The following is a 12,351-nucleotide window of genomic DNA, read 5'->3' as shown; positions in this document are numbered from 1 at the left end:
TCTGGTAATGCAAGATTTTTTCCTGCAGTCCAAACTATATGTAAGTTTGGAAATTTCATTAGAATTAGTTGAAATCTGTAAACTCGGTGGTTTGGGTTAGATTTTTGTGTAAAGAGAAAGATGATTGGTTTATGGTCTGTGAATAGAACTGTTGGATGTTTTGATCCAAGTATCAGAAATTCATATTCTGTCAGTGTATATATTATGGCTGTACATTCTCTCATTAGAGTTGAGAGTCGTAGCTCTGCTTGAGTGAATAATCGAGAATTTGCTGATATGAGGTTCATTTTATTTGTACCATTATGTGATTGTAATAGTGCTGCACCGATGCCAAAGTTCGAAGCATCGCACATTGCATAAAATGGTTGATTTGAATCTGGAATTGTGTTTGAAATTTGTTCCGTTAAAAGTTTCTTTACTTCTTCAAATCGTGTTTGATGTTCTGTGTTCCATTCAAAATTATTTTGTTGTCTAAGGATGTTATAAAATGGTCGTAGATATAATTGCATTTTATAAACATATTTACTTAAAAAGTTTAACATTCCAAGAAATTCTTGGATTTTCTTTTTATTTGTTGGTGGTTGAAGTTTTTGAATAGCGTCAATGCGTGATTTCAATGGAGTGATTGTTTTTCTTTCTATATTATGTCCTAAGAATTTAACTCTTGTCAAAAAGAAGTGTGATTTATCGGGGGCGGCCTTCAGATTTTCGTTCTGAAGTATTTGGTGATATTTTTCTAAAACATTGAACATCTCGTCTTTTGTTTGTGATTGCATAAAAACATCGTCTAAATAGGTGATTGCGTTTTTCTTGAGTATTAGTGGTCTAAAAATTTTGCTCATAAAAGCTGAAAATGCTGCTGGTCCTATGGATATTCCATAGAATAAGCGGTTGAATTCATATTGTTGGTTTCCGATAACAAATTGTGTTAAACGTCGTGATTGTTCATCTAGTGGCATTTGATTGTATGCACTATTCATATCGGCGGTTGTAAAGTATTTGCCGTTTATTTTTGTTAAAATAACTTGTATTGGTTCAATGGGCCAATTACATTTTGATTCATCTATGAGTGAATTGAGGTATCTAGCGTCGAGAACGATTTTTAATGATTCTCCTTTAGCTAGAATGATTACGGGGTTGATAAATGTGTTGCCTTTTGGTTGTTCTTCTTTATTAACTGGTGATATAATGTTGTATTGTTCTAAAATATCGAGTAATCTGTTCACTTTATCATGTAAGTGAATTGGTACTTTACTTGCTCTCTGTTTTTTGAAAACTGCGTCTGGTTTTAACGGGAGATGTAGTGATGAACTGATTTTTCCAACATCGAATTTTGATGTTGCATAGACTGATGAATATTTAATTAGCTGTTTGGCTAATTTTTCGAATTCGTCTTGTGTTATTTGTGAATGTTGGAAATTAAACATTGTTAAAAATTTCTGTTGGTCCTCTGTGTAGTTACTTATGTTGAATGTAGGTTTGAAATATGGAGTTTTTGTGAAATAATCCGTATTTCTGTTTTCGTTACTTATTATATTATTTATAGATAATTCTTCATTAAGAATTGTAGATTGGCAAATATCTAGTAATTGGAGTATATTATTTACGCGATAGGCTTTTTCGTGTATTGGTGATATTGTAGCGTTGGTTTCACAATATCCTAAAAGTCCTAAAGGTAATGTTACTTGGTAAGGTGTGTTGTTATAGACATGTAAGGAAATGATATCGGAATTCGAATTTTTCAAATATTTTATGGATGAGATTGTGATTTTGAAAAATTTGTGAATAGGTTTGAATTCAAAATCTGACATATAAAATTTTTGTTTGTTTTGTTCTTTATCATATTGGTGAACTTGTTTGATTGAAAAATTATAGATATTTCCTGATAGTGGTTTTAGGTGTTTTCTTTGTTGGTTAAATATCGGGTAGAATTTTGAAAAGAATGGTGGTTGTTTATTTAATCTTTGAAAAAATGTTAAGGATGTTTCTTTTGTTTTTGTATATTTATCTTTGATTAATATTTTACTATTTAGTATGTTAATTGTTGGTATATACTTCGAAATAAATGGTATTCCAATGATATTATATTTAATGTCAGTGATATGGAATATTTGTTTAAATGGCTTATTTAAAATTTTGCTTTGTTCCATTGTTCTGGTGGGGAGGAGAAATAATTGGATTTTTCCGTAGTTTATCAATGTTGATCCTTGTGCTGTTGCTAATTTACTGGAGGTTTCAAGAGGTGTTAGCTTTGGGTGTAAAGTTTTTATTTCATTCCATGTGGGGATGTTTATTATGTTTGATTCTGCTCCTGAATCAATCAAAAAATCTATTTCAAGGTCTGGTGGTTGAAATTCTTTATTTCTTGGGCTTTCTAAGAGAAATGGTATTGTCCAAATTTTTTCTTTGGGTTGTTCTTTTTGTATATTTTGATAAATGTGGTTTGTATTCAAGCATTTTGTTTTGGTATTTTTATTGGTTTGATTTGTAGTGTTAATTTCATTTGTTTCTTGCGTCGTTGGTGTGGAATTTATGGGTGTAGTGTAATAATTTTGAAGAAATTCTGATTGATTTTCATATATGTGTGATGAAAAGGGTTGTTCATATATGACAGATTCATAGTCATTTTCGACTTTTATCATATTGATAGAAAGAGTGTTTTCAGTATCACTTTCTGAATCTGATGATGTACAGTTTATTTGATTGAGTTGTAACGTATCAGTTACTGTGTCATCAATACCTGGAGGGTCTGATGTTGTTTCTGGATTTGACTGTACTTGATTGATTTGTCTTTGATGTTTAGGTGTACTACTTCTGTGGCGATTATTAGAATTATTATAGTTATTATTATTCCGGTGTGGTGATTGGGAATAATTTCTATAACGATTATTATAACTTGAGTGTCGATTTTGTGAATTATTTCGCGATCTGTTTTGGTAATTATTGTTTGGTCTGTTATCGTTCGATCTATTATATGAGTTATTCCTTGATCGATTGTTCGGGTAATTCTGGTTTCGGTTGTTTGAATAACTTCTATTTCGATTATAGGAGTAGTTTCTATTCCTATTGTATGACGAATTTCGTGATTGGTTGTTTGGATAGTAGTTATTTCTTGATTGGGAATTAGATCTAGAAACAAATCGTTGTGTATTTGAATTTGATCTGGAGTAGTTATTTCGACTATTTGGTCTATTGTAGTGATTTTGTGATGAATTATTCGTGTTTCTTCGTTCTGGTGATCTTCCTCTATAACTTGAGTTATATGGTGATTGATTTCTTGTATAATTTGTATTGTTCGGGAGTGGTTTTCCTGAACTGTTGTTGCTGTAGACTGTTTTGTTCGGTAGATTTTGATCTTTTTTCATGTATTGATAGAATGATTTATTTGGTTCTTTATATTTTTGAGGTTTATTTTGATTGTCTTGCTGTTTTTGTCTACATTCGGAAATACTATGTCCGTATCGTCGGCAATAATTACACCATTTTTTGAAAGATGGTTTGCCTTTAAAGTTTGGGTTCTTTTCGTAAATATTGAGTATTTCAGTGATTTTTTCAACGAGGTCTGTCTCTGATTCCTGTATATTATTAATATTAGTGGGAGTCGTTTCAATTCTGTTAACGTATTGTAATTTCAGATTTTCCGTTTCTTCTAGTTTCATCGTGATTTCTGCTTGTTCTAATTTGTCTACTAGTTTTCGAAAATCTAAATCGGGTTCGCGAATTGAAGAAGGATGGGATGCTCTCTTTTTTATTGCTATTTTCCTTAATTGTGGTGTTAAGGTCATCATTAAGATTTCTGTCATCTTTGTGTTTTTATAGTCATGTGTATTTAATGAATATGCTTTTCGAACTAGTGTTTCGATTCGTACTGCTATTTGCTTGATGGTTTCGTTTGGTAATCTGCGAATTTCATTACATAAAACTCTTTGTTGTTGTTTGTTTCTTTCGGAGTCAAACATTTTTGAAAATTCCTGTGTAAACGTTTTCCAGTTTGATTTTATTTCTAGAGGTAGTACTGAAAACCATTTTTGGGCTGCGCCATCTAAGGTTGTTTGTATTAACGCTGTGCGTCGATGTATCCAGTTTTGATGTAGTGGCGTATTAATTGGTTCAGGTCCAATATTTAAAATCAGGTTTGCTGTTACTGCATTTAAATAATCTTCTACAGAATATTCAGGGTCTGTTCCTGTGAAAACCATTAAAGGTTTGTTTGATGTTATTGATGATCCACCCATAAGGTATGGATTCATTGTCATTTGTAATGATTCTGCTGCATTTGGCATTTGAGAAAAATTTGAAAGTTGGTTTCTTGTTATTTCATGTTGTTGGAGATAATATGGGAGTGGTATTTCATTTTGCATTTGTGATGCTTGATACGAGTGTGCAGTCATTGGATTTTGTTGTTGAATTGGTTGAAAAGATTGTGTATTAATTAGATTTTGTTGTTGAATTGGTTGTTGATGTTGTGCATCTATTGGTTGTGGAGAAAAATTTCTATGATTTGTACGTGTTTTCTGTATTCCTTGTCTACGATATTCTTGAGTATTTGGTGCAAATATATTTGATTGTAAGAAATCATCATCTGAGGATAAATAATCCATTTGATAAGATGTCTGTTTTTTATTTTTATTTTGTTGAAAAAATGGGTAATTTTCACTGTGATCCTGTGGAGGATTTGTTTGGAAATTTATTGAATTAGGTTGGGTCATTGGGTTATCCCAATTTCGAGATCTTGTATATTGGTTAAAATTTCTTTGTGGTTGATTATATGTTTTTGATGGATGTGTATAATTATAATTATGGTCTGTAAAGTTGTTTCTAGTGAATGTTTTGCGTGTTTTTGATGGTATTGTCATGGGTCTGTATGTTTGGTAATCCATATGTGAATATTTAGGGGCAACCGAAGGTTTAACGGTTGATTGTAAGGTTACCTGTGTTTGTGAAGGATTTGTATTTCTTGGTGTTGTTAAATTTGGGCGTATTGGTGAAATACTTTGTTGTGTAGTTGTTGTGTGTACAATTTCTTCATTTATGAAGTGTGATGGTGTCTGGATATCTTGTTGAGTAAGATTCCTAGTTCCATTGAGGTTTTCATTGTGTATAACTGTAGAGTTTAAACTATTATTTTGTGTATCGGGTAAAAATGTATTATAGTTTAATGGTGTCGCATCAATGGTTAATGGTATTACTTTTACATAATCTCTTATGTAAGATATTGTACTTATTGCTTGACTTGAGATTGTTTGTGGGAAGCTTATAAATGCGGGATGAGACCATTCGGGGTCCCAAACATAATCTGATTGTTCTGTGATAGCGGTATCATCGTTCGAGTTTTGGGGTCTAAAATTTTTTCTTGCTTGTGCAATTAAATCAATATTGTGTGTGAAATAATCTATTATGAACCATGCCAAAATTTTTTGTAGATCGTGTTTTGTATGTTGTGAAACGTCGTCTTTCGTGAAATTTTCTTTAATGATGTTTAAATAACTAGAGAGTAGTGTGATTTCATGTCGTACTCTTAAATGTTTAGATGTTTCTGTCGGTGAGACATTTGTTATTGGGATTTCGTTTTCTAATATCGAAATATAACTATATATTATTGCGAAAACTTCATTGGTGAATATGGAGTTTGCTCTTTGTGAGTTATGATATTGGATGCTTTTTATATATTCTGAAAAAACTTTTGAAAATTCTAAATCAAGATCGTCTGTTTGAATTGTATATTTTCTATTATTATGGTTTGGTGAGGTGAATTCTATGGAGTAGATTCCATACTGTTGTGTTATGTTGCATATATCTTTTAAGTAGTGGTCTATGATTTGTCTTTTGATTTTTACATCTGGGAACTCTGTTTTACATGGACTGATTCCGGGTTCAAATAAATTTAATAGTAAATTTGTGCAAAATATATGCTGTCCTCTATCAGTGGTTGCATCTACTATAAAAGGAAAGATTTCATCATCATCTGGACTTTCTTCACCTGGAGTGTGCGTTGAGCTCATTTTTTCGTTCGATGACTGTTAATATGTAATTATTAATGTGTCGAATTGGTTGATTCCAATTGTATAAATGTACTGGTTTGTGTTTATACTGCTTTTTTATTCTTCTTTTTCCTCTTTTTGATGAATTTGAAGTTGTTTCTGAGTCAGAAAAATATAATTGATCGTGAAGTGGGTAATTTTTATCTATTGATTCTTTTAGTTTGTAAAGTTCGTCTAAACTGTTGGTTTCTGATTCTGAAAATGCGTTTCGATTTTTTGAAAATCTTTTTCGTGTTATTTGTCTTTGTTTCGTTATTATTTTTCTTTTTAGTGTTTGTCGTTTTGTTCGAATGTATCCAACTGTTTGTGTATGAGGTGTGATTACAAGGTCGTATTTTTTGTTATCTATTTCACAATTGTGTAAAACGATTGTTTGTTTATTTCCTAGGTTTTTAAATGACATAAGGTTTAGGATGACGGATGCAAAAGGTTGTTAAATGATTTCTATTTTCCTAAACTGTTAGTTCTTACGATTTTTTGGTTAGCTTAACCTGGGTCTATTTGTTCAGGGTTGGAGAGAAAAGTATATCGATTCCGAAGAATGATTTTTTACTTTCTCGTGGCTAGTATAAGTTAAGGTGTTAACTTACTTAATCTTACTTAGGGGTAGTGATTGTGTTCAAGGGTTGGAGAATAGTAAATCGATCCACAAGGTTCAGGTATAATTAGAACGCGAGTAGTTCGTTAGATACTATTTTAAACTTACTAAGTCTAAGATTTATCCTGGGTCTGGTAAGAGGGGGGGTCAAGTGAAGGATGAATAACCGAAGTTCTTCACTGTTTATCCTAATTTGAATGATTAGTTTTGTTTAAAAATTTCTATTAGTCTTGGGTTTTTAGAAAGGGTTGGATAGTGAATCGACGTTTGAGGTCGTTAGACACTCGTTTAAGTGGGTGGGGCAGAACAAAGTTGTTCTTTTTGATCCAAGGATAGGCCTTGATGATCAAGTTTTAAATTTAATTAAATAGAAAATGATTTAAGATCCAAGGATAAGCCTTGATGATCTGATTTTAAATTTAAGTGAATTTAAGTTTTAATAAATTTTTAAATGTGTGTAAAGGAAAGATTTAGTGTTTTGATGATATTAGTGGGTTTATGATTGCTGTTATGTTTTAGATGATGGAGCTGGAACAACAGGATGATTTATGATTATTAACCATTTATTGTCATGCTACTAATTTTTATTTTTTATTTTTCAATAAATATTTTTCAAACATGTTTTGTATATTACTGCAGAGTTTTAGGAAAACGATCTTAGATCTTTTTATCAATCGTTATTGTATATTAATAATTTTGTTTAGCGCCTGAAATGATTTTGAAGATTAACTTCAAGGTTTATGTTTGCAAATGAAAATCTAAATTCATTGCCAGTAGTATTCTAAATATAAAAGTTTGTTCTGGTTTTTGCCTAACTATCATATAGCTATATGGCAAGTTTCTACTTTGTCGTATGTCGTCTCTGGTTCGAGGTCTTCTTCCAATTCCGGGTAGTTCTGTTATGGTTCGGAATATTGGCTCTGATCTATTGAGTCGTAGAGACATTTCGATTAAATTATTGTCGTATAACATTTTGTAAATGTTTTTGTCTAATTTCTAATCTATTTTGGTTAATTCTAAGTTATTAAGGTCTTGTTCGAGACTTATGGTCGCACCAGATGAGTTAGGACCGAGTTGGTTAACTCATAGAGTAATTTCGGATAGGGTACACCGTCTGCTCGTCACGCTATCTTATTTTCGGCCGGATAGATTCGTGCAACTTCTTAGTCTAATACCGATCCTAATCTTACTCTTATACTATCTAGTCTCAGGTTGTTTAACTAGTCTCTGCTAGGCTCAATAGATCTAGGGTATACTGGTCTATTGCGGTTGTTGAAGTGCTCGGGAGAGTCCAACTAATTTCTAAGTTAAATTCAAATCTCTCTGGTGCTGAAATTACAAGTAACTTCAGCACTTACAAATAAGTGGGTTGTTAGTTAGATGGATCATGATTGGTTAATATTAAATACTTTACATTGGTAAAATATCTAATTTATCCAATCATAAAATGTAGTTTAGATCAGGTTCCAAAAAGCAAGTTGACTTAATCGCTTTTATATAGCATTGGAAAGCAAAATTATAGACAAATATTGCTTAACTGCGTTTTACTGGGTTCAATACCAATATGTACCTATTGCACCTCTTTAATAAATTAATAAGTTTGTTTACAAGAGGAAACAGTTGATTTATAATTTAAAGTTAGCTATAGAGACCGAGCTTCCATTTTATCCCCGTTATTTAGATATGAATGTAGTGATGACTCTTATATAGGTCCTCGTGATTTTTCGTAACTCTTGTCAGTTGGCAATGTTTTAATTTTCGCCCTCATTTTAATTATACTTTACCTTTTCAAAAAATTCGGGGCCCATACATACTTTTCCTCAGCGACAAGCTATCATACTTGGGCTCTTTTCCAGTCCCCCCTTTCAAAATACCGAGTTTTATGTTTGTTTTACGTGTTATTACGACCAAATGCGTAATGTCACGCTGTAAAATATGAAGAACAAATCGGTCAAATTTGGTATTATTGACATTTCTGATAATTAATTTACCGATTAGCTTATAAAAGTTGATATTTTTCTGTTTTTCTGCTCTTGGACCCATTCTGCTCTTAGACCATTCTGCTTATTGACTGGCCACCAGTAGGCGGGGCAATAAGCAGAATGTTCCAAGTGCAGAATGGGTCCAAGAGCAGAAAAACATTGACTTATATTGGTTTATACGGGTTGGCTAATTGATCAAATAATTATTAGAATCGTCAAAAAATACCAAACCAAGTAAACTTGGACCATTCTGCTTATTGACTGGCCACCGTTAAACAGACTTTTCATAATTGAACTTGAAAGGAGGACTGGAAAAGAGCCCATACTTGTATCGTTGTATCACCACTCGGCTCTTTTTCCTTTTCCCCGCCACCTCAGACGAGCTTCAATTTTTTAGTGTAACGAGTGGTTTTACGAGGTTGATTATGAAGACCAAATATGTTTGTTTTGGCCTAATTAGTCTACATGTCAATTTTTATAACAATCGGACAATGTGGTCAGCAAACTTACTTGTAAATGTTTGCAGGTGGGGGGGGGGGGAGGAAAAAGAGCCCGCCACTCCAACTAAAATTAATTATATTAGAAAATAAAAATCGGAAATAGTAAGTAAAATTTATACTAAGTTACTGGCAAAAGAATGGAGATGTGGGGGATCGAACCCCAGACCTTCCGCATGCAAAGCGGACGCTCTACCACTGAGCTACATCCCCAGTTATCGAGTATTTGATTTATTTGGGTTTGAAACAGATCAATTTGGATAAATAGCCCTATTGTATTTCGGCACTGTTGTATTTGGATCTGTACTGTCTGCCACCTGATTTGAAAGACCGACATTTCAATTCCGTCTTAATTAGCCCAATAAAAACAGACTGGCCTGTTACAATAATAACGCAAGTGCAGTACATCTCAGTTATGAAATTGTTACCATCGGTAACGCACCCACTTTTTTGTGAAATTTGAAACAGATATGCTCTTCATATATCTACTTAACCTTGCAAAACCACTGATTTCTACATAAAACTTATGTGTGTGGTGGGTTGGGGTTAAGTTGTTGAAAATCATAAAATAGTATCATTTTTTTTCTTTAAGTTGATTAGTTGCCGCTAAATAGACTGATGTAGTTGATTTAAAACAGTTTTTTCGGAAGTTAATTAAGTCCGACGTTTTTAGTAAAAATTATTTAAAATATACCCGGGGCGAGACTCGAACTCGCAATCTTCTGGTTAGGAGCCAGACGCCTTATCCATTAGGCCACACGGGCGTTGACATAGTGTTGAATTTTGATCATACGAAATTGATCTGCTGAAATATATAGATAAGATTTCTCAATGTTTGTGTCGTGCACGCCTGGGCAACATTAACATTAGGATCTCCCTCCCTGTTTTGATGTGTCCCTAAATTCGCCCCTGATTGGAGATGTGTCCAATTCCTCACAACAATGCCAAAATTGATGATTTTCGGCACCTGAAGAACATTTTAAATTTCGGCATGCTGTACTTCGTCACTAACCCCAATAGTGCCGAAATATCATCAAATTTTTGCCGGTGCCGAGCGTATGTCAGACCATACCATCAGTTTTTCTGAACCAAACGACTGCATTTCCAACTCCAGCCGACAGTTTTGGCGGGTATATCGTGCGAACCCCTCCCCCCTCTCAGGGTCTCCGCAGAAATAATTGCCATATTATGGAAGGTTGTCCCGCCATTATTTCCCTAATCTGTTACCAGGAATTAAAAAAAATTCAGAGAGAAAAAAATAAATTCTGGAAATAATTCAATTCTCTAAATAAATGCCATTTTATTTACAGAATTTTTGAAACAAGTTTTGCACCCAAAGTTCACAAAGAGGAATAGCTCCGCTTCGAGATGCATTTGAGAAAGTCCGTGCCTGAGATAACCAATCGACAATTTTGCGCGACTGAAGAGTCTTTCGCATCGGTTCGACGTACCGTACCAGGCAGCGATTTGTTACTCCAAATTCGTGAATTCACCATCAACTCCGCGTGCTCGTTTTGCTCGCAGTATACTTTCAGCGAACTCATATACTTTCAGCAAATTATAACCGAGATTTCTTAAAAAAAAACATGTTTTAAACAAAAAAAAAACAATGAAATTATATGCAGTCTTTACGCCGTACTTTTCCCAGTTGAGTGCTCTTTTCATTTCACTTTCAGTAAAATTGACGAAAGCCCAGTTTTGGCTTGAAAAAAAAATAACTATTCAATAAAAGTGTGCAAATACCACTGGTAAGCTAAACTAACTAATCTAAGTTACAAGAATAAAAGTTAAGTGTGTTAAATTAAAACTGACCGATGTCTAAATCGAACAACTAGTGACGCGAAGTCCATTGGACTTCGTACAGCTAACAACTTGCTGGTATCTAATTAACTAATAGAGGTCAAGTTTACTACATTCCCCAATGCACGGGAAATTTGTATCTGCTTTTTTACTCAGTAGCCAATATCACACATACTCCATTCTCCCTTCACTCACGGGATCCGAAGTTTGATACAAAAAGAATCAACATTCAGCGCCAATGGAATTTAAAAGGGAATATACACATTAACACGGAGAAGAATATGAGATAAAATTTACAGGCTACCTAGAAAATTTTACAGATATATACAGCAGGTGAACAAATGAAAAATAAAAAAATGTTATGTACAATTGGGGTTATGTATCATATAAACAAATAAAACATAGTAAAATAAAATGGTAATTGCGATGAAATGAGTCCAACCAGGAACTACTACTAAGATCACTAAGGTAAGAATTGAGCGTAAAAAGGAATGTTTCAACAAATTGGTATATAACCAATGGTAAAATAAGCACGACTTAGTGTCCAATTAAACTAAACAAGTTTTGTGAATTTTACGCAGAGGAATTAAATGTTTGATGAAAATTGTCTGCTTCTTTTCTAACTTCCGTATCGAGTATTGACGAAATATCGCTCCCCTCGTCATCTTTGTTATCCATTGGACATTCTTGCAATGGGGAGCATATGACCGCGATTTTTGGGTTCTTTGAGGATGTAGTCGAAGGTGAGCCTTGTGTTGTTTCGGCCACTAAGGATGGTCTTGGTAGTATATCCTCCAGCGGTGTCAAGAAAGCAGATAGTGATTCGAAATTGTTGGAAGTCTGGCATCTGTTGTTTGACGAGAATGTTATGAGTGGTTCCTCCTCTGAGTCCAATATGTCTGCTATCGCGGCTGCTGGTGACTTCTGTTCTATGAACCGCCTCTCTCCATAGAATTTAGGGGGGCTTGGGTTCCTCCTTGTGCGCGACGAACTGCATGTTGGGGCTTCTGCTATTTCCTCTGTTTGTTTCTCAGGGGAACCATCAATTGCTATCGGATTCTCGCTAGTGCCAGGAGTTGATGTAGAGTAGACGGAGTTTGCCACTTCACCAGAAAGAGTTCGTCTAGGCCGATCTAAAGCACTACCACCAATAAAGACTGAGAATTGTGATTAACCTCCGAGTCAGTGCCTAAATAATCCTCTAAAACATTGTCGCAATGGTCTATGTCCAGTGATGAACATAAATTCGAGTTTAAGAAGCTGAAACCTTTAGAGATTGAGGCTTTTGTTTTCCTCCTTTTCGTCGAACTAGAACCCGTTCGCATGTGGGCTTCTTTTCAGAGGGGGTCTTCTCTTTCTTTTTCCTTCTAAATCATTTTTAATAAACTAACGTATTCGGAACGGACGAAAATTTACTTAGTGCCAAAGGTTAG

General features: G+C 33.9%; 1 protein-coding gene and 2 non-coding genes across 3 annotated transcripts in view; 1 reads left to right on the top strand and 2 right to left on the bottom strand.

The window, feature by feature from the left end:
- The window catches only part of LOC134848730 (Fanconi anemia group M protein-like), a 55,566-nt gene that overhangs the window by 26,499 nt on the left and 16,716 nt on the right, over positions 1 to 12,351 (top strand). The window lies entirely within an intron of this gene.
- On the bottom strand, positions 9,260 to 9,331 carry Trnaa-ugc (transfer RNA alanine (anticodon UGC)). Its single transcript has one exon. It is a non-coding gene; the product is annotated as a tRNA-Ala (tRNA).
- On the bottom strand, positions 9,810 to 9,882 carry Trnar-ccu (transfer RNA arginine (anticodon CCU)). Its single transcript has one exon. It is a non-coding gene; the product is annotated as a tRNA-Arg (tRNA).

The sequence above is a fragment of the Symsagittifera roscoffensis genome, chromosome 6 (genome assembly GCF_963678635.1).
Source record: "Symsagittifera roscoffensis chromosome 6, txSymRosc1.1, whole genome shotgun sequence".
NCBI classification, from domain to species: Eukaryota; Metazoa; Xenacoelomorpha; order Acoela; family Convolutidae; genus Symsagittifera; species Symsagittifera roscoffensis.
The sequence above is the reverse complement of the archived record's forward strand: the minus strand, read 5'-3'. Positions and strand labels throughout refer to the sequence as shown.